This window comes from Chamaea fasciata, unplaced genomic scaffold (genome assembly GCF_029207755.1).
Source record: "Chamaea fasciata isolate MVZ Bird 193981 ecotype frontalis unplaced genomic scaffold, bChaFas1.0.hap1 SCAF_1, whole genome shotgun sequence".
Lineage (NCBI taxonomy): Eukaryota > Metazoa > Chordata > Aves > Passeriformes > Sylviidae > Chamaea > Chamaea fasciata.
The window spans coordinates 132771800-132795612 of NW_027094086.1; the positions used below are offsets into that span (position 1 = coordinate 132771800).

Genomic DNA, 23813 nt, shown 5'->3' on the forward strand with positions numbered 1-23813 from the left:
CAGAGCTCATTCTGCAGATCCAGTGCTTAGCAGTAATTCCCTACCATGTATTCCTTCAGTCAGTATTTTACACTCAGCCCTGCTGAACTGCAGGCTATTCTTTTCAGGACACAGGACTATCTGTATTTGAAATGCTTTTTTATTTTCCAAAATCATCAAGGGTGATTTTTTAATTGTAACTCTGTCTCCTGTCCTGTTATCTTCTCTTCAACCCTGTTAATCACTTTATGCTGTCATGCCTACAGAAAAAATACTTATGAAATATGTAAGTTCCCAGCTTTTCAGAGGAAGACTTTCTATACAAATTAACTGTATGACTGAACAGTCATTAGGCAAGCAATAGAGCAAATAGAAGAAAAAGAAAATCGTCTGATATAAATACTGATAGACCTTGTCTCTGCTATTCATGGTCTCATATACCTTTTATTTTTTTCCCTTTATTCTTAGCTAGCAACTGCTTATACTGCAATGTCAGGACCAAGCAGTAAAAGGGAATGTGCTGTAACCTCTTGTGCAGTAGAGCAGAAACTTCTGCCAAACAAGCAAAAGTGTGGGAAAGACAATCAGACCTGGACTATAATAAGGGGTTAAAAACAGCATCCAGGAAACCTCTGCTTCAAAGATCTACTGAAACATCTGATTCTTCCCACTGCACTGCTGGCTATTCCAGGAAATCAGCCACTGCCTTTGGCTCAAGAAAAAGGCTGAAAACTTGAAAATGTTCTTAAACATTCACAGTCATTCTTAAGAGTTATTTTCCAATGAAGACACCTGCACTCTGATCCAGTAAAGTGCAAAAATTAACACCCAGCAGGAGCAGGCCTGGCAGGTGTAGGAATCTATAGCTATTAAATGAATTATACAACACCTCTATTCATGGGCCTCGAACAACATGCAGAGCAATGACACAGAGGGAGTCAAAGAGGAGGTATAAAGCTGTAAATAGAATATAGATTGGATAATGTGAGTAAGGTCTTGGGTCTTTGCTTCACAATAGTCTGAAGATCTGGCCATTCGCTAATGTCTATATAGCAGAGCATAACTTCCCTCTGCCTATGTCACTCCTGTTCAGAAGTTATTAACAAAAAAAAATCACCCTTCCTCACTGCCTTGTCCTCAATTTTTAATTTTTGATTTCTCTTTAGTTGGCTCTACTCAACTTCAACCTGATAGGAAAAGACCATGTCTTCCCCCCCACCATCAATCCCATTTCCTCTGCCTTATCAAGGATGCTACCTTTATTGCCCCACCCACCTATTTCCCACATTGTCCTGGTTTCAGCTCGGACACAGTTAGCTTTTGTCTTAGTAGGCAGTACTGCATTTAACACAATGCTTACGTTGATAACACACTGCTGTTTTGGTTGTTTTTCAGTAGTGCTTACCCTAATCAAAGATTTTTCAGTGTCTCATGCTCTGACAGTGAGAAGCTGAACAAAAAGGTGGGAGGGAGCACAGCTGGTATAGCTGACCAAACAGGCCAAAGGGATATTCCACACCACAGAACACCATGCCCAATGTAGACACTGGGGAGTCATCTATGAGAGACTGATTGCTGCTCAGGGATGGGCTGAGCGTCAGTCAGTGGGTGGTGAGCAATGGTTATTGTACATCACCTGTTTCTCTTGGGGTTTTACTCTTCTCTCTTTCTCATCGTAATTATTATTGCTATAATAATTATTATTACAATAATTTACTTTGTTTCAAATATTAAACTGTCCTTATCTCAATCCATGAGTGTTTACATTTTTCCTGATCCTCCTCATAATCCCACCTGGGGGTGGGAACTGGAGAATGAGTGGGTGCAAGGTTGCCAGCTGGGGATAAACCACGACACAAATAGAAAACTCCTGATGTGCTTTCACCAACCCATGTATGGACAAATCTCTTCTGGCATACTGTGGCAAGAATTGATCTCATTATAACTCAACATTTTCAATAAGGCCCCATTTATATTGTAAAGCATCTAAACAGTTATCAAAAATAATAATGAAATTATAAAGCACTTTGAAAATGTTTATTCCCTTTGACACTTTGTCTTTCAGACTCCTCAGTTCTCAAGATTAAGAATTGTCTTGTATTTTGAATATAGTCCAGGACATTTTGGTAGCATCCAAAATCTAATAATCGTAACAGAAATAAAAGCAGTAACACATTTCAGACGCTGTCCTTAGAGACTTCATGTTTCAGAGGGTTCAGCCAATTAATGGAAAAATCAATGTTGCCAGTAATTGCTTTTAGAGTCAGTTGGTTCAACTCATTTGAATATGATGGTTATATTTCCACCCACTGGGTAAACAACCATGATGGGAAGCTCATTTGCATGGTTTTTAGAACACACCAGCACAAACTGAAGTGATCTGCATGATTTGCAAGACCTACAACATGATGTTTTTGTCAGTGCATGTGCCAACAATAAAAAAAAGCCTTCTCTTGCAACTCAGTATGGGAAGAGGGTATTAGGAAAAAAAAATCCTAATAGAACCATGTCTTTTTAGTTTTAACACATTTTGAGCTTCTTCCACCACTTAGTCAACAAAATTAGCAATCAGTAGAAATCCTAAAGTGAGACGGATGGTTTAGTTACTGTCAGTAACATATTTCAGAGGTCTGTAACAAATAGCAGCATCAAATGAATAAATAATGTTCAAAGCCTAACAGCCGGCTTCCGTAACAGTGTGAAAATATGTAAATGTTACATCGCTTTACTCTTCAAACTGGCTCTCCTTTCATTCCTCAGAGACTCCTCTGTCAGAATAACAAGCTAAAAACAAAATATGAATGACAAGTGCACATACTGAGCTGATTGAGAACATAGAGTCGAACAGTAACCATATTAATCTCGTCTCTCAAAGAGGCTGTGTGAATTCCAGGCAGAAATATTGATTTTGATCTAGTCTACTGCAGTGTAGATTGCTAATTGGAGTTCAAAATCTATGCGGAGTGCTTTCCTAAAAAATGGCAACTTTCAGCACTTCTCTTAGTTCAATTAGGACACCTAGAATTTTATACTTAAAACTCATTTACATTGTCAAAAGCCTCTGCTATCTCTATACATCTTTTTCAAACATCTGATTTGTGAACTTTCAGTATATAAATAATCATAGCCTGAAGATATAAGAAAACTGTAAATGTTACCAGTGACTTTACCCTTGATCTAGATTTTTTCAGTGAAGCGAGTATGTGGTGGGCAGGTTGAAGGGGGTCATTCTGCCCCTCAGCTCTGCTCTTGTGAGGCACCACCTGGAGCACTGCATCCAGCCCAGGAAGGACATGGACCTTTCGGAGTGAGTCCAAAGGATGGCCAACAAAGTGATTAGCAGGCAGGAACACCAGCCCTATGAGAAAATACTGCAGCCTTTCAGTACTTGAAGGTGGCCTATAAGAAAGATGAGGCCAGACCATTTAGGAGGATCTCTTGCCATAGAACACGAGTAATGGTTTTAAACTAATAGAGGGTAGACTCAGACTTAGATATAAAGAAGGAGTTTTTTACAATGAGGATAGTAAAGCACTGGAGCAGGTTCCCCTGAGAGGCTGTAGATGCCCCATCCTTGGAAACATTCAAGTCAGCTTGGGCAGGGCTCTCTCTCCCTGAACCGTATCTCCTACTGCCTTTTGGGGGAGGCTGCTGGGCTCAATGAGTCTGAGGTTTACCACAGAAAGTCTTTTCCTACCTCCTTAGGATGCCTACTGTTGAACGGGAGCTAAAGCAGTCAAACCACAGGTAAGATTAGCCACAAATGAATGATGTTGTAAAGGTTTTATCAAAAAAAAAAAAACAAACCAACCCCAATATTATTTGTCCAAAAAGGTCAAGAATCATTATTTTATATCTAGCCATGAAAAACTCTCAAGCTACTAAATTAAACTGAAACATTTCATTTAGTAGTTTCATTGTGAAAGGTTAGGGGAACAGTTGCCTAAATTCCAATTAGTGCTGTATCCCGTGATTTTCACACACTAATTCACAAAGGCCCATTTTAATTAAAGGAAAAACGCCAGGTCACTTTTGTTGGCATCATTAGGTGGAAAAAACCTCCATGACACCCAACAAACCAACAGCAAAAAAAAAAAAAAAAAAAAACCAACCCAGCAGGCACAAGCAGCTGTTTACCACTCTCTAATGCTGTAAATAACAATTACATTAAACTGAGGTTCAGCAACAAGGTCCAAAGTTTGAGCTAGTGTTACTCTTTACTGACTCTAAAAGTTTCTGAGATTGTAATAGCAAGAGCATTAAGCATTTCCCCTCAACAGACTAGGTTCACAGGAAACCAAAGGATATAATAAAACTGATGACAGTATTTCCTTGGCTGCTATTACAGAAGGACTGACCAAGGGTAGTTATTGGCCCAAATTGTCCATTATGTTGGTTAAAAAACAAGACTGAAAAACTTCCAGCCTTCCCTGTTGAAATTGATGTCACATTGTTCTGAGAGGGAAAAGGGCTGTCTGCCCTCTGAAGGAGAAAGGAAAGGTTAAGCTTTCCAAGTGGTCCATCTTTCATCCCCAAAACAATTGTGCTGACAGTAAACCATGAGCCTGCCACCACCTGGAGACCCACAGGTAGCAAGAAGTGTCACTGCTTGCAGAGACTTAACAAAGAAATTAATACCACTGGCTTGCTATTAGCCTGTAAATGCAAACCCATCCTGGTCTCTCAGTAGCTTCCAGCCAGCAGTCTGCTTCTTTTTGTGCTGGATATCCATTGAGAGACACCTTCTAATTATAAACTCCCAGAAAGTCCATCAAATATCTTTTATCTACACTGCTTGTGCTGGCAGAACAGATGGGAGAGGCTGTTTGGAGAACCATGTGCTTCTCTCAAACTGCCACCCAGCTAAAGGTGTAAAATGTTGGACTGCACACAGAGAAAATCCCTCTGCTAACCATAGACAAACACTCTTACACAGACAGTTTGAGGGATGTCAACCCTCTCAAATCAGCGCATGGTTTGACACTGGCTTCTACTGAGCTCTAAGGTTTCAGAATCCAGTCACTTCAGGTATTTTTCCTGTTCATCTTTTGCTATAGCAGAAACTTTCAGTAACCACCATCTGAACACTGATTTCTGTTATGACAACACTTCAGAGAAGCACACCAGGATACAAAGCATTATGACAAGCTGGGAAGAGGCACAGGGTTAATCTGTAAGAGGAGCTTTTGTTCTGCCCAAGAGAAAATGAAGTTGGAACAGTGAACTTTAATTATGATCCTGCTGCTCTGAACCACTTTAACACACATTGTGTAAAGGAAAAAGACCTTTCATGGTATCTTGCTGAAAAGTTAAAAGAGAAGGCAGCACCGACAACCTGGCACATCACTCTGAAATATATAAGCACAGGAATTAAATGAATAAACATCAGTGTGGAAAAATATTTTACTTAGTTTATGTAAGGATGAGCTCAGACAGGAGGTGGATAAATAAGCTGGGCAAAAAAGAAATTTTTTGGATTTTCCTTATGGATACTTACACTTGGCCAGCAAATCCAGCCACAAACCTCCCCAGAGAGATAAGGTAAACCAGATGTATCGCACCATCTTTCTCCAGGCTTTCCTTATTTCTCATTTTCCCCCATTTTATTTGCAGAATTACACCTATGTGGAGGACTTCACTCTGGCAACAGTATTTCCTGCTTGGATCTCTTGGAATCTAAATGATTTTGATGCTCTGCAAAATTTTTGATAAACACAAAGATGCTGCACTTCTTAGGGAACAGGGAGTGCACAGCTGGGACTGTCTCTTTTGTTTCAGTGTAAAGCAATTGCTGTGCCTCAGGCCTTCTACAGGCAAACTGTGGTCATGGCTGCAGTGGTCACAAAGCTTTTTGTCATGCTGATTTGCCATGGTTAATTTTCACACTGATCTGTTTGGTTTTTTCATAAAGTGCTTTCTATTTAATTATAAACAGGAATCTTGAGTGTATTTCAGCAAGACATGAAATAACTATCTAAAAAGGGACTGTTCCTTCATTCAACACCAAGACATTTAACAAAGGCAAAGTGTTCATCACAAGGTTTACACCCAATTTCATTAGATTCTAACTGCTTTTGACAAGAAGTGAAAAAAAATCTGCATCAAGAGGCAAATGGCAGCACAGTAACCTGTTTCTAAAGTATTCACAAAGCAAAAGATTTCAGCTGCAGTATCAGAGCCAGCAGATAAGGTAACTGTGACTATCTTACAGTCACTATAACTGCACATCATGTTGGTAAGAAGCCTCCCCATCCTGCTTTTTTTATCTTAGCAGAAGTCCTGTTGCCCTGACAGGCTTGGGGGAGGTGTAAGACACTACACACTCCATAGGTGTATATAATAGATTTTTGTAACTTTGCTAGGACATCTGTGGGTAAGCCATAAAAATGCATTATACACGTTTCACCACCATATGATATTTTTAAAAGAACCAATTTATAGTTGTAAGCTGGAGAATGGATAAGCCCATAGAATTTAATTAAATGCATAGGCCTAATTTTTTCAATGTATATCCCTTTTTTCATCTAAATAAAACATTTTTTAAAAAAAGAACAGCAAACAATTATATATAGAAAATATGTACTGCTACTAAACCTTTTGAAAGTATTCTTAAATGTAAACTGAAAATACACATTTTTAAGAGATGCTGATAGGGGTTTTGGAAAATGCCCCATGGATTATTCTAAAATTCAGAAAAATTTCCAATATAATGTCATGATAAAATGGGTATGAAAATGTATTGAAGCAAGACATAAGAATAGAGCAGTTCATCTAGACTGCAACCAGTTATGAATAATTTTAATAAATATGCAAAGACTACATTCTGCCACATCAAACAGCTAGTCAGTTGTAAACCTACAATACTTTTTAGGCTATAGTATGTGTGTATCTAGAATTACGTAATTAATGATGATCCTCATGAATACAGTAATTTGGATTCTGCAATATCTACATTTGGCATCAGTTCATCCCATGATTCATTTTGATAATCTCAGATATTTTACCTATGAATATTATTTTTACAAATTTATTTTTAACACAACTTTTTTTAAATTTCATGTCAACAGACTTCTGCACTTCAATGCCCATTGTTTTCTACATCTATCCTTCTCCTGGTAAAGAATGAATTGGAACGAGTTAATGGATGCACTTACTGAACAATAGGTAATTTAAGCACTAAACCAAATATATACAGGAAAGTGGGAGAATATTAATAGATGAGTGAGTGTGTAGAGACACATACACCACGAACATATAAACCTTTCAGAAGTCTACCTCTATCCTTTTAACAGGAGGTGTTTCACCTCATCTTAATCCAGACTCCCTACTTTTCCAATACATATATTCTTCAGTGATCATGTATGTTCCCATGCCAATGTACAAATGTTTAAGTGGAAGCAGCATTTCTGAGTCCCAGCTCCATTGTCTGTGAAACATACAGAGAGGCAGATTTGGTGTGAAATACTTCCTAGTATTATCTAACATCACAAATCAATCCTTTACAGGGAAATAAGAATTACGAATGTTCACCCTTGATACACCCTTACACATAAATGCTAATAACTTCTTCAGTGAGGAAATAATGAAAATGACTCACGCTACTTACTTCGTGAACACAGGTAATCCTGACTCTAGCAAACCAAGTTTCAGAGTATTAAAACCAAACATTAAGCTTAATGAAGCAATGAAACTAAGTAGATTAATAATTGTACAGATTAGTGGATACAGGAGTTGCCAAGCAAAGAGAATATGAAGTTTCAATTACCATTCTTAACACCATAAGCCACAGAATACCTGGCATTTTTGCGCTGATAAGCAAATACTACTAAAAAAAAAAATCAAGTAGTGCAATACTTAAAAAGAAGCAACCATCAGTACAGCCATAACTCAGTGGGAATCCCAACACAACACCAATGTGTAAAAGGCCATTGTTTATCTTTGCAAACTGAAGTGTCAAAATATTTGTGATTGCTCAAGTCCCCGTCACTAGTCTAATAAGGTGCATCTGTGGGTTTCAGGCTGGTTGTCAAGAACCTTTACCTGCAAACTCTCCTCCATAAAACAATGTGGGATGTACAGATTATTGCAATGCTTAAATATATATTTGTCCCATCCAAAGTTATGAATCTGTGCGGTAAACCACTTGGAACTGATACACCATTAGCAGTCAGATGTGGACCACAGGCACACCTGAACCTCTAGGGCAATCTAGTTGGTAATATCTCATCATGTGAACAAGACTGTACTTAAGAGGAAAGCAGGAAAAAATTTACGTATCTGGAATAGATTAAAATCTCATTATAGCATGCATCTACAGAATAATCTCAAAACTGAAGCAAAAAGTAAACAAATTAATCAAAACCTAAATTGTGAAATGCCAGACTGAATTCACATGAATTTCACCTGCAGAAAGAAACTCTTTTGTTTCAATTCCCAGAGTGAAACTGCAAATTAAAGTAAACCAACCAACAAAGAAAAAGGAGTCAATATTACTAATTAAAAACAAAACAAAAAACCCAAAATGGCTCAGTGAGGAAATTTGTAGGCAATATAGCATAATTTGATATACCAGTGTGTAAAACTGTTCTTGAACCACCTCTCCTAGTCATAGCAAAAGTATCACACCAGAGGCCACCTCAGATGCATCAGGTCAGGCAGAGCAAGTATCCAAATACACCAAACAGAATTCACCCTCAACAGCTTTCAATAAAAATGCAAGGTACAAGAGACAACCTCATGAAAACAAAAACATCATCTGTTCCTCAAGTTCTCCACATTAGTGATTAGAGCAGTTCTTGACTCTTTCCACCAGTGATAAGTCCCATGGACTGCGGGACCCTGGACCTAAACTCTGCTTGACCTCTGGGTGCTGAAGAGTAGATTTTTATGCCTTTGTCCTGTCCAAGGCACTCAAGAAACTCCTCCTGAAGTTATGGAAAACAAAGCCCTGGCTAGGTAGATTTCACACTGGGAATGAAGTGAACTGAGTTCCCAGTGAAGGGAACTGTATGCTCCAACACTGGTCTGCCTCTGACTGTCTGATTTCTCACCAGCCATCTGACCTGCCAATTCCCCACTGCAAAATCCACGTATGCCTTTGTCTATTGAAACGGTTTTTGGGAGGTTATGGCCCTAAGATGAAGATAGTATGTTTTGGGATCTTTGAAAATTATTAAAGCTACACATGAGATCTGTGACAGACATGGAACTGGGCTCCATCTTACACCTTGTCAGCTTCTGTATACCTCTTCAATTTACAGAAGGACTTGAAACTCAAATGCCCACTTCACTAATCATCCAGCGGATGCTTCCAAATTTACTCCAGGAGTACTCTGAACTACTTAAGTATTTCAAGCAAGCCTCCTTAGCCACTGTCCAAATCACAGCCTTTAATCCACAGAATTTAACAGTTCTTTTAACTGTAGTTTTATATATTCTACCAAAAAGCTGTCCCAAACATGGACCAGTCTGAACCCCAGTCTGCCTTAAAATCAAGACCAGAGAAGATTAGTCCTTTCTACTCTGAATGTAAATACTGCTAAGCAGCCACACAAAAAGTACACAGAGATGGTTAGTTATTTTGATATGTTAATGACAAATACAACAGCTTAGAAATTCCATGTCTCATTATTGATTTGTCCCAAGAATAAAAGGAAGATAAAAATCTACTCTTTAAGAAAGATTCACACAGATCAAACTGTAAGTAGGCCAGCAAAGACAGCTAAAGAAAATGTGCAGCTGCAGTCAGATTTTAGCATTGACTACTGGATGTTCAGAGTATGTTTTAAAAGCACCACAACTTTACAGCTCTATCTAGAAGAGATGTAAGAGGACTGTATCTAGTTCCCTTACATCTTACATCCACACCAAAGTGAACAACACACAGCAACCATTTTCAGCCATAACTCACTTGAACTGGAATCAGACCAGAGAGGCAAACAATAGAGGCTACAAGACAATAGCATTTCTATAAGCAGCTCATCCCACAGGCAGCCTTACTTTCAGTCACACTTAAGACCACAAACACAGAAAAACGTAATGCTGAAGTTAAATATGTTTCTCCTGGAAAAGCATGCATTGGCTGGAATAGGGAACAGTAGGGTTTCTTTTGTATTGTCACAGTTCTGCATCACTTGGTAGCAAACCAGAAACATCCTTTCTGGTTATTAACACAGAATGAATTCAATCTCCGTTCAGTTATTTTTTATTACACAAAACTATGAAAGCTACCTACAATGAGACTTGCGTATTTTCAGCATCACCAGATTCATGTGAAACACAGGCTGTCGGAATTTTCTCCCTCCCCTGTCTTCTGAACACAAGAAAATTCCAGACTTCTGATTAGCTTTCTGATGCTGTGTGGGGTTATCTTTTTAGTTCTTAAAAGCACTTGTGTTCTCCTCATAGGAGGTTTGCCTCACTGGTGGATGAAGCAGACTCAGGTTCTCCTCCTCATGCCTTTGGACACATGGCTGAGGGGCTGATGTAAGCAGCCCATGGAGCTTAACCCTGCTCCAGCTGGGCCACCTCTGCCATGGCTGCACCGCTGCTCTCTGGGCTACTGCTGGCTGTCAGGCACTGAGTTCAAGGAGGTAATTCAGACTGAAACTGCCAAAAAAAGTTTCCTGCTGTATCAGCCCCTGAACATCCTTGTGGCATGGTCACACGAGAGCCAGCACCAGCTGGGGCACACAGGAGCCTGCCATCAGCAACAATGGCGCCCAAGGGCCCAGCCGTTCCCCTCTGCGCCTCAAGAGCAGGGCTTAGTTATTTGCTGAACTGTCTCAGTCCTTGAGGTGTTCAGGTGATCACAGGGACAACCTAAAGTGACTTTTTTTTTCTCATGACTGCTTGACTTATATATATATATATATATATATATGTATGTATGTATGTATGTATGTATGTATGTATGTATATACAAAAAGAAAAAAAAATCCTACACTAAAGGTAGCAATTGTGTCATAGTTATGAGTATTTTAATGAAAATGCAAGCAACACCTCTGACTAGCAGTAAATGCAATACACAAGTGTCAAAAGCATGTAGTTTTGAATGATCTTTTACATGCCACTTTGTTCACCATATTAAGATGCTAGTTGCTTCTTTGATTTATCTGACAATAAATTTTTTATGACTAGTGAGTCTCATAAAAATTGCTCTGGTGCTGACTACTTTGATTAATAAGACCAAAGAATCGAAACTGTCAGAAATTCATGGGCAAGAGTAAATTACTGCCAAACATAGATCTGATATTCCATAAAATATAGACTAAAAAAGGTTGATTTGGTAATTTTATCTTGCATCAATTTGCTTGATATAATTTACATTCCGGATCATCACTGTCATTCTTTGCATACCTTTCCTTTTTTAAAAGTCAACAATAGTGTAAATCTGAATTTTGGAGAAATGAGCAGGAGACAGAACATCCCAATACCCAAAGTTCACACCTGGAATTTAGCTTGGAAACTATATCCAGTTGAAAGGTGACTCGAACCCATGTTCTAAGAGCTGCAGCTTTTTAAAGCAAATTCCCCTTTACATTAAGAATCAAAACTGACACACATATATTCATGCCTAAATTCTATTCTAAAACTATGATCTTTCTTCTTTATAGATAGCAGGTACTTGAAATGCATCTTTGAGGAGTTCTGGATCCCACTTGCATACCTTGGATAATTCCCAAAACATTTAATGTGCAGAAAGTACCACAAAATTGGATGCTGAAGCAGGTCAGAGGTAGCAATCTGGGTACACACGTGACTAGAGATCAAGCATAAACTCTTCCTGCCAAGAGGAACCATACTTACAGCACTGGGTATTTGATTTGCTCCATTTACTTCTGCATATATTTACCATCCCGTGACAGCAATTTGGTGCAAGATGTATCTTTTTAGGATTGAAAATCTACCTGATCAAAAATTTCTGTAAATAATCAAAAGGATCTAGGGAATCACTGTTCCACACTCAGTGAAACAAATGCTACTGTTTACATTCAGCGCTGGAGACAGCTTCTTAAAACATGTGGCAAACTATGAAGAGGGCTAATATTCCTGCATCCATCATTATTGCTTTTGTGAAGCTGGAGAAAATGGAATGGTCAGTATACTATGTAACTCTATTTAGCATTTATGCTCCTGCGCACTTCACTTTAGACTACAATTTCTTTTTCCAATCAAGTATAATAAAGAAGAAAAATTACAAGGTATTCTTTTCCTGGCACATTTGATACTGATTTTCAGTGTATCCGATTTTTCGGGTTCAATAATTAAAATGGTTGGGTACAGAATAGAAGCAAAAAAAGGCATTGCAAAGCTGTAATCAAAAGGTGCTGCCTACACAGGACCTAATTTCGACTATCCCCAGCTTTAACAGTAGGGCACTTCTTGTTTTGTCAGAGGAAAGCATTGAAATGCAGGACTGAGAAATCCTGTGTCATATATAGTGGAAATTCTTGCTTTTCACCTTATACTTTTCAAGAAGTTGTTAATTTTAATGACAAGAATTTAAAGTAAAATCCGATCCTAACCATTTTCAACACTCTGTTTTAGGTGTAAGGGACTGTAAAAGAGCATAAAAATGGGATGACAATGATACCTGCTAAAACAAAATACTGGCTTTTAAGAAGTTTATCAGAGCTTGAATTACAAGTGGCTACAGCAAATTACACCAGAATAATTCCAACCTCAGCCTTCCACTGCATAAATGGTTGATAAAGGCAATCATAAAATCAGGGACGCCTCTCCATCTAGGTGATAGCCCTCACCAGAAGGGTAAAAATATTGCCAAAGATCACACAAAACCCTGAAATAATGTGAAACTGAAGGAAGAAACTGGAGTTCAATAAAAACCAGCATGCAATAAAACAGATACGACTGCATAGAGAATAGAAATTGCAGACAGATCTGCTTGATTATAAAAGCGCCACTTTTTAATTTATTTCTCAAATAAAAACAGCAAATGTGTGCAGTAACTCTTCTTGTTTGGTTATAAAGAACCTATCTGAAGAAGAAAACAAGAAAGCAAATTAACTGAATTTCTGGAAGAGTACAAAGGGTTAAGAGACCACTATCTACTGTTAGCTGCACCACTTTACCAGAAACCCCTTATTATGTGGAAAAATTATGTTTTCCACATTAGTCCTTTCCCAGTATTATTCTGTCTGCTACTTCAAATCTATTCTTTGTCCTTTTGCCATCTCAAGGATTTTCTTTAAAATGCTCTATTCCTTTTTTGTCTACTGTGAAGTCCAAATTCTGTTCCCTCCAATATCTTCTCCAACAGACAAAAAACTCCAAACCCCAGGGACTGAGAAATAACTCACCTTCCCAAAACAAAACAACAACAAAAAAACTCAAACAAAACCCCAAACAAACGAAAACTCATAAACAAAAAAGCAAACAAACAAACAACCTCAAACCCCAAACAAGACTAGGTGAGTTACCCTCAGAGACTATCAGCTGAATTTCTGAATTGCATGTATTGTGGACACAATGCCGTTGGTTAGGAACAACACCCCCCAGAAATGTTGAGAAAATCCCTTTTGGGTTGAGATGATGGACTCACCATGCTCACAGCAGTCAGAGCAGCAGTACACACTACTGGATACAAGGCTGTACAACTGTAGCAGTTCTGGTAAAGTCTAAAATCAGGCAATAGATCATCACCTTAGGATACGACACAGAATGTCTTAAAATCCATCATGGATCATACAATAACCCTCACACTGAGATTTTGCACTAAAATACATTTTCCCATAAAGTATCCTGAGGCAACAGGAGGACAATAAAAGAAAAACGAATATGTTACTTTCCCTGGAAGCTTGCCCTATTAAGTTGTACCTTGCTTTCCTTTCCTTATCTGCTTGACTTCTTATCTCAAATAATTGAGGTGTCTGTATTTAAACACTTTTTCAACATCCCTTTAAAACTACTGACACCAGACAGAATTCAGCATCAGCCCCAGCGGATGTCAGATTAGTGAGTATGGGAGTAAGAATTTACAACTTACCACATCAGCTGGGGCTGCTGCTGAATTCAGTGAAACCTTTCAGATGTAGCACTGAACTGTGAGCTGACAGCGCACTTTGGTTATATTACGCCTCTTGAAATGTTTTTCAGTGCTGACTGCATTCTGCAAAGATGTATTCACTTGTTTTTACCTCCTCCTGTAATCCTAACCACACCATGTGGTATACCTTGCGTATCTTATCCACAGATACGTAAGTCTTCTTTGAGCTGCTTTAAAATACACTGTGTACAGGAACAGTTCATTAAATGACTCAGGACAGCCTGCACCTTCACTGTTATCTTTCATCAACTTCCAGGTCATCAAAAACAACTGTGTATTTGCTTCCAAATACCTGAGAAGAATATTTAATTAATCCTAGGTCAGATATCTGTGGAGCTCACCAGAAACATTCTCTTTGGTAATTGTCTCCCAAGGCTTATCGGGGAGTTGATAATTCTTCTAGGTGTTTTATTGAAATTATGCAGTGCTCATTTTCTAATGACAATGTTTTATAGCTGAACAAGCTAAATGCCTCACAAAATTCTATGGTTCAAGAGTTGCTTTGACCAGCCAAATCTGTAATATTTATAATATGTAATATTTTGTTAGGAAAAAGTTCTCAAAATCACAGTCAAACTTTAAAGTGTATTAATGACATTCATATTACAGTCACTTTTTAAATATTATTACTAGTAGAATCTCATGTCTCTTTCTCACTATTTAACCCAAAACTAATCTCAGAGTAAACTAGTTCATAATAACCCAATTTGGTCCATTCACCTTCCTTGATGCTGGAAAGATACTAGTACTTCTGTCACTTTTTGGGTCTTTCACTGACACAGTAATTTAATTAAGACAGAACTCTGGTGAGCCCAGACTCTGTCAGTCAAGTCTTCTAAACTGTCTGGGTGCGTGCCCAGAGGCTTGGATGTTTAAAACCATTTCTCACAACAAAATGCTGGTCAGGCTTCTACTTGAGGGACTGAGAAATAACTCATCTTCCCTAAATTATCACCCAGCTTGCACTGAACAGAAGCATAACAGAACATTACTTTCCTTCCCTCGTCATTATTAATAATATATCACAGTTCAGAAAAGGGCCCATTTAGTTTCCAAGATTTATCATAATCAGATAGTTATACAATGGCTAAGAGTGTAACAAAATAGATCCCGCTTTGGACTGGCCCTCTTTCCCACTGCAGAAACTTGTTTCCACCTTCTCTATCATTCTTCCTGCCCAAGGTGCCACTTACCTGCAGCTGCACATCTCACTCTTTGCTTGCCTGCTTAGACCCCAAGGTTCTAAGGGAGTCTAAAAACCTGTTCTCTAGGCCAGGTCCTTGATCCTGCTGCATACCAGTTTCTTTTGTACACCTCTACTTATTACTCATTTTGAATTTATCATAATTACCTCATAATTTTTAACTCAGCTACTGATCTTGCCTTGCCCTATAGTTTGATGCAACTTTGTCTTGTTTCCCTACTCAAATCATGTACCCTACTACCGTTTCCCTAGCTTTGGTTTCATTGATTCCTCAGCTTCTGCATTTAACTCACTTCATTCCAATTTCATTTGTAACACAACTCCAGACATCTGCCTCAGTGACATAAACCCTGGGTTATCATCCTTGACATGGTAAATGGATTACTGCATAATATTCTAAATATTATACAAAGTTTGTATCAAAGGGAACGGCAGTATCAGTACAGTAGTTACACCAATATTTATATGTGCAGTATCTATATCTGTCAGATACATCAGTGATAGCTTTGGTTTTATTACATATCCATCTTCGCAATATATAAACAAAAATATACAAGCATAGTGTTTTTATTGTTTATCTTGCGACATGGGTTCCAGTTAGCTCTTCTTTAGGGAAGAGTTACAGATTTGCATGTAAATGTTGTCTAAAGATGTCAGGACTCTGAGTCATCTATTTTCTCTGTTGGAAATAATGTACTAATATATTTATCAATTTTTAAAATACAGCCAATAAATACAACATGTGGTTGGAATACAAATCAGCATTTTCATATAAAATATACAGTACCATGTCTTTAATACAACAGAACCAACGTAAATGACATTTTTATATTTCCCCACATCAGGTTGATAATAGATTTTTATTGGTAAATTTAAATTTTTTTTTACTGGTACGTGATCAAAATCTATGAATCGGGACTATTAACACTTGTTTGCTTCTCAGCTATGATGGATCTTGCTCCTTGCCATCCTTTGAGAGAAGCTTAATTTGTCATGAGTTCATCTTCACAGGAGATGTGGCATCTCAGAGACTCCCACCTAACGCAGATCATTGAGGTCATCCTTTTTCCACTACCTTTACCCAGTCTTTAAAACCACGCTAAAATAAATAAGGTCACAGCTACCACTGGCACAGGTGTTACATCCATGCCAGGGGTCAAATGATAAAGATGATAGTCTAAAAAGTCACTGAAATGTTTAAGTGAGCTCCAGAAACAGAATAATGGACACACACCACCACCTTATTTCTTGTAAAGGCCTAGGACAATCACAGAGTGCAAAGGAGAAGGAAAAAGAAGTACTCACTAATGGTGCATGCTATGAGTGTGTGAACATGAGCAATCCCTCTAGCAACAGTGAGAACACTGGTTCTAGATGTATTTGCAGAGCTACATCTAAGAAGGAACTAATGCATGAAGCCTTCTATCCCATTGTCCTGGTTTTGTCTGGGGATAGTTAATTTTCTCCCTAGTACCTGGAACAGTGCAGTGTTTTGGACGCAAGATGAGAATAATGTTGATTAACACACTGATGGTTTGTTTGTTGCTGAGTAGTGCTTGCACTGAGCCAAGGACTTTTCAGTGTCTCATGCTCTGAAAGTGAGGAGCTGCACAGGAATTTGGGGAAGGGGGGGGAACACATCTGGGACAGCTGATCAAACTGGCCAAAGGGATATTCCACATGAACATCATGCCCAGTGTAGAAACTGGGAGGAACTGGCCAGGAGGGACTGATTGCTGCTCAGGGATGGGCTTGGCCTTGGTCAGTGGGTAGTGAGCAGTCGTACTGTGCAACAACTGTTGTGGTTTATTAGTCTCTTTTTTTATTACTATTATTACTATTATTATTTTAATATCAGTAGTATTATTATATGTACTTTGTTTCAATTACTGATTTGCTCTGAACTCAAGCTTTTTCATTTCTTGATTCTCCTCTCCATCCCATGGATGTAGGGGAAGGAGTGAACAGCTGTGTGCTTCTAAATTGCTGTCTGAGGTTAAACCACTACATCCACAAACTACCAAAGATACTAGAGACAAAAGCAAAGAAAAATAAAGAAGGTAAAAGGCACTAATTGTGGACTGTCTTTTTTAGCAAGGCAGGACAGACACACACTGTCCAAGTTTCTCCAATCTTTACTGACTTCTGCGGATCATACAAACAGCTAAGGTGTCTGACTGAGCTCTGCTGAATCGGATCTATAGATGTTTTAAGCAACTGGTCTGTGCTCTTTTATATGAACTTTATTCCCCCAAAAAGTACAGAATACCAACCATTTGAAATTACATCTGAAACCAACTGTGCCCAATTCTTTTTGGTACCATCATAAGATTAGACAATGACTGGGTAATTTAATTTCACTTAAAGATAGCCAAAGAAAAGCGTTCTCTCTCTCTCTACATATCTCTACAGTCCAAGTGCAAAAAAATGTTAGTAAGATTTTCATAACCCCAAATGATTTTTTCCTAATGAATATATAACTTATATAATAACAATTCTTAGGTTATGAAAAAATTTTAGTAATTACAAACTACTGCTCAAAACTGCCATACATGTTTATTTAAACAGGTCATTAAATGGAGGAATACACATCATACTTCTTCTTCTTCTTAACATAAAATAGAGCCCTGTCTCCTTTAATGTCAGTGGAACTGTGCAGTTATCTTAATATATATGGGGGTGTCATCAGAATTTTTCACTCAAATATCAGGAGATGTGAACGTAACGTTTGCCTACATCACATACATGCTGTCCTCTGTCACAAGTAGTCATGTCATGTACTCCTGCCCAACTGAGCAGTGCTCACTGAAAAGAGACTTTAGCCTTTATTTCTTCTGTTGGAAGACTATTTCTATCAGAGGGTTATTTATGACCTTGCTCCCTTAATAGAGACCTTCCTTCTCCTATACAGCTGAGCAGCTTATATTTGTTCCTATGTCCACCATTTTTTTTATGCCTTAAATGAAGTTTTTTCCTCCCCCCTCCCTTCCAATGACAGCCATGACCCTCTGTCATTAGGTTTGACTTTGCTAAATAAATCAAATACCTTTTAAATTTCCTCTTCTTTCTTCATTCATTTCACTGTCCTATTATATTTCCACACTTGGCCTGTTCCTGCCTGAATTCATCTTTCATGAACATAATGACCACAACTGCAAAATACTTCCTTTTCTGTACTGGAAGATTTCCACTCTTTTAGCCAAGCTCTGGGGATTGCATTTATCTTTCCCTCCCTCTCACTCCAGCATATCACACCGGTGGCTCGCCTGTAACTAATAAACCCAAGCCTTCCTCTTTGTTTGCTAATTCTTACTGTGTAGTATGCTGATTCTTTTCTATGCTGCTAGCTTTGCATCATCAGCAAACATAAATACTTCTTGCTAGCATAAAAAAATCAGATTCTTGGAGGTCCTAGACTGTGCTGTGCAAGTAACACCATTTCAGGAATACCTCCCTTCATTTCAATTCAACCTGATGATGCCTCCAAAATGAACTGTTGGCAATTCCATTTCAGAACGTGCTTCCCAAGAACATAGGGATTTTTTACTTGTTTGATCTCTTTTCCACTCCTTAATAGGTGGTTTTACCGATTATCATCTTTACATCATTGGACAGTACCAACCATGCAGCTGGCTTAACTTAAACAGGCTTAACAACTGTGGAATAAGATCACCAGTAATTTCAAGATACTATTGGTATTCTAGTGCACTACTCTGAGTATCTTGCCAGTCTCCTTGAGTTGTTAAAAATTAATCCTGAAATATTCTTCATGAATGTAACCCAGAAGGGGAATCTGTTCCTTCATGACCTGTATCAGTTGCCCTGGAAGCAGCTGTTGCATAATAGTGGGGTTCAGCACAACTCATTCCCAAGAAGGTGGGGAGATTGTCTCTACACAGAGGGCTGAATCAAGAATGGATTTTTCCACACTGTCACTGCCGATGAAATGGAGTTTTCAATTACAATGCTTAGCACAGATCAACCTGAGCAGGGAAACCTATGTTCCAATGCTGCCAAGCAATATATGCTCAGCACTGCATTTGTCAAACCATTTCCTCCGCTAAGAGTTCATGTGTCAGTCTTGGAAAAGGCTTGCTCTTCTACTACCTTTCCTGATGGAAATGTGAAAAGTGCAACTTACTTCCTTTCAGAAAACATCTTGTTGAACCACTTGACTCAACAAATTGAGTCAAGAGAATCTGCTTTCTAGAGCTCTAAAAATGGTGTGACTGTTCTATCGCAATTCTGCCTCACTGGAATATGGAGGTCAAACAGGGGAACGACAATCATTAGATAAAGTGTTAAAAGGGGATTGCTGGGTTTAAGGGCAGTTTAAAAATGCACTCGGGACCCTGCAATTTCTTTTGTTTTAGCTGGGATTACACGATCAGGTGTTGATGTCTGTGATAGACTGTGCTGTGATAAAATCAAAATCACTGTTCTTTCTGTTACAAGCATGCAAAGAACAAGTTCCACACGAAGATGGATCAAGAGCACAAGAATAATTCTAGAAATGTAGCCAAAGAGCAGCTTTCTGGACTAACTTTAAATGCCAGCAACCAAACCCACCCACAGGTACCAATTGCACATCTCAGTTTTATCTCATCTTAATCAAATCACTAATTATTGTACATAAATCCGAAGGCACATCATAGAATTTTGTTCTTCATAGGTGCTTAATTCATTGTTTTGTTTCAAACATTTAAGTCTGTCTACACTTATCTAAGTACAATGTGACCACTAAATCACACAATACATCATCTCTTTGTCAGTATCCTAGACAGAGAAGATCCTCTGAGAATATGCTTACAACATAAAGGTCACTCTGAAAGTTGACTAAAGGCATGAATAAAAAATAAAACATTTAGTTAAGCCCTTTGAGGAGACAAGGTTGCCATTATCCTTCACTGTTTAAGCCAAGTTCTTCAACTGCTTTTCAACACTATTGTGACATCAGATGGAGAGTTTAATGGCAGCTTCTGAGTATATATAGAATCAAAGCCAATATTCAGCTTACTAAAGTTTCAGAAAGTTACACAGCAGTGAGAGATTAAGAATCATTATATACTTGGCAAACTGACCTATTTCCAAACGATGCTGTCACAAGATGATATGTGCAGTGGGCGTATTTTAGCCAACAAAAGCTAGCAAAGTGCCAAGAGCTGCTGAATTTCCTGTTAAGAATTAAGAGCCCCTCCACACACGTTTTCCAGCACAATATATGGCCCATCTTTTTGTCAGCCCAAGTCTTCCTTGAAAAATTAGGGTGGAAAAAAAATCACCAGGCACCATTTCTCATGAAAGGTAAGGAAATTAAAGGAAATGAAAGAAACTACAAAGTAAGAGGAGCTGATCTGAGGGTCTCACTGGTTAACATGCTTCTGAAGTAAAGTGCAATTCCAGTTTTATACTTGGAGCGTGATTACCATGTAAAACAGGAGTGGGGAAATGTAAAAGTATGCAAGACAAATGACATTTTATCTTTAGACATAATCATCCCTCATGGGTGTCATCCCTACTTATCAATTAATCACTAGAGCATGAATATCCCAAGACAAGGCTAAAAATGGGATGTAATTTTTCACTAAATATGCTTGAAACAGCCAGTACATTTCACAAAGGAAAGAAGAGGTTTGTGATCTATTTGGTAGCTGCTTCCCAAAAGCAGCTCAACCTCACAGAATCTGAATGGAGATCCCTGACACTGACTGCAGTGATGGCTTGTGTCAGTCATCAGCAGAAACCTCAAGGTTTATTTACATGACTGCAAGTGAGTGCATTGCCAGGACTTACTGAGTTATTGCTTTCTGGCTAAGTTAACAGCAACTAAACAAACGAAGTTCTAGCCATTGCAAACACAAAATAAAATGTACTAGCATAACCCACTTAGTGAAAATGTAACTTGGTGAGCCTCTGAAACTTGGCACTTGTGATTGCATGAGCCTACCCTCACTGTCTCAGGTAGTCTAGACAGCATGAAACTTGTAAAAAAAGGAAAAGTCAGTATTTCCAGTCAGCTAGCAAAAACAACAGGCATAGAGAAACGAATGTTTCCGTCTCTCAAGTTCAAAATTCATCTGCTATACAGATGCATAGTTCTGGTTTATGACAGTCTATGTCTTCCAGCACCTGAAAGCAAACTTACTGGTCTGATGGTCAGCTGCTGATGTATGTTCTATCTTCTCAGTATAGCAAGTGAAGTTAGCTAAGCAATCCTATCCAATCATTCATTTAATTGTACTGCTTTGCCTCACAGTAAAAGTTACGATGTTTGGATCTATCAAGTGTCAACTTTTTTTTTTTTTTTTTGTCAGAATGAGCAATAAAACACAAAAACTCAAGCACTTGACTTTCCTTATTTAGATACTGAGAGGGAAAAATTCTTAAATTCACATATCAACCTTGTAATTTGCTGAATAGAAAAAAAGACACACTACCTGTTCAGAAAGGCTTGACACACTACCTGGCTCTGAAAGAAAAAGGCAGTTGAAGAAGCTGTAGAGTCATTAGCAGGAAAAGATCAAAATTCCACCATGAAAAAAGTTTTTGTTTCTTCTGAGTGTACAGCTTATCTGCTTTTGCACACAATAATGCTACCAGGCCTGTTACCTAGACAATGCCACTGCTTTCGAGTTTTAAATCCTAGAACCAAATGCCAACAGAGGAACATCTTTAGGATATGGCATCCCAGCAATTCTCAATCACGTATTTAGAGGAAGCTGGAAATAAAAAGAACAATCTTTTTTCAGTCGGAAAATCCATGAACTCTCTTTTTAGCAGGGGAAACACGAAAAATCAAGACTCAAAAAAAGCTATTACTGGTTTTCTAACAAATTTACCGATACTTTTAATAAATGATTTAAATATAAAATGGTCATATGCCGAAAATCTAAAATTGACACCTAATTATTAACATCTCCATGCATTTCATCACTTAACTTGGAAAATTATGACACATTAATGTAATAAGCTTCTAAGATCAAAGCAGAAACCATGAATAAACCGCAAAAAGATTATATGATTTTGATTTTTCTCCCTATTAACAACCGGAGTATGATTCTGCTTACACTATTAACTATCCAGGTTTCAGTTATTTATTGTGGACAAAATCAAAATTGGCCCATTAGCCAATAAGACACTGCCACACTTAGCAAAGAGTAAGACAACAGACATAATACGGCTAACTTAGAAAAAACAACAGCTGAGCTAACTGATGAATTACAAAATCTTCTCATCAATTCTGATTACACAATGAAAGTCCCCAGAGCAGTTTAATATACCTAGAGTTACACATGTTTAATTTTTTTTTCAAATTATAGGTACATAATAACAGCTTCCCCTCCCACCCCCTTCCCCACAAACCAAATATGGGTCAAATTCTCAAAACTGCACTTCAGCCCTTAAAATTTTGATGTTTTCATGATGCCTAAAGTGGTCCCTGACAGAAGTGCATGACAGTCCCTAACCTACACTGCTCAGCAAACAGAAATGTAAAATTGACAATATAGAACAAAATTACAAAACATTATCAAGAAACCTAGATGCAGGTACACAATGAACAGTGGGGAGGGATGGTCCAAGGAGACAGGCAGCTGCTTCCCTTCAGCATGTCTGTAGTACAGAGTACTACTGCAAGAAGGGTGTTGCAGCCTACTTAAATCTATGAATAAATCTGTCTTGAGAACACGAATTACAGCATAAATATCAGCACCCTTCTGAGACACGCAAGTCTTGCAACCACTCTCCCATCTGTGATTCTTTTCATTTAAAATTCTGTAAACGAAGAACAATAGCCTACAAAAGCCATTGTGGGGTCATTTAGTTTCATATAGAAATTTGCATTTCAGTTACTTAATTGGAATCCCACAGCTGTCACTTGTGAATACTCTTCTCTGGTAATTTTGTTCAGACAGCAACCATAAAAAAGATTGTCAGAAATGCTTCTGAATTATTAAAATACTGTTTTAAAATAAAGGCAAAATGCAAAAACTAACTTTCCAATCCAGGTTGTACTGTTGTTGCACTACCCACTGCTCCTAGGGAGACATCATCAAGATTGTGGCTAGACACTGAAAAATAACTTCCCATCTAAAGAATAACATGGAGATCTTTATTTAAAACAAGTATTACAACTAAGTGAATGATTAAAGACATTATTGCCTAAACCAATGGCCAACATTTGTACATGGAATCTTGCAATAAAATGGAGAAGCCCAGCGTGCCTATTTACACTTTGAACAAAACACTAGTACTTGTATTTGAATTACTATGGTGGTGGACTTTTGCAAATTGGTCCAGATCAAACCAGGTTTCAAGTCCGGATATCTCTCAAAACATAACAACCTGCATCCAAAAACATTAACAAATATCTATTTAAATCTATAAAGCTGTACCAAACATACTGAAAATTAGTACTTCTCAAAAGGACTGTAATGCTTATTCTTTTACATCTCTCGTATTACATAACAACTCTTAGAAATAAACAAAAAATGCAGGACAGTATCAAACAGTCTTTGTGCTTTCTTAACTTGTTTACATGACAGTTACCTTCTTCTTGGCAAA

General features: G+C 38.1%; 1 protein-coding gene across 1 annotated transcript in view; it reads right to left on the minus strand.

Moving 5' to 3' along the window:
* The window catches only part of RSU1 (Ras suppressor protein 1), a 103954-nt gene that overhangs the window by 38601 nt on the left and 41540 nt on the right, over nucleotides 1-23813 (minus strand). The gene's annotated exons all lie outside the window — the stretch shown is intronic.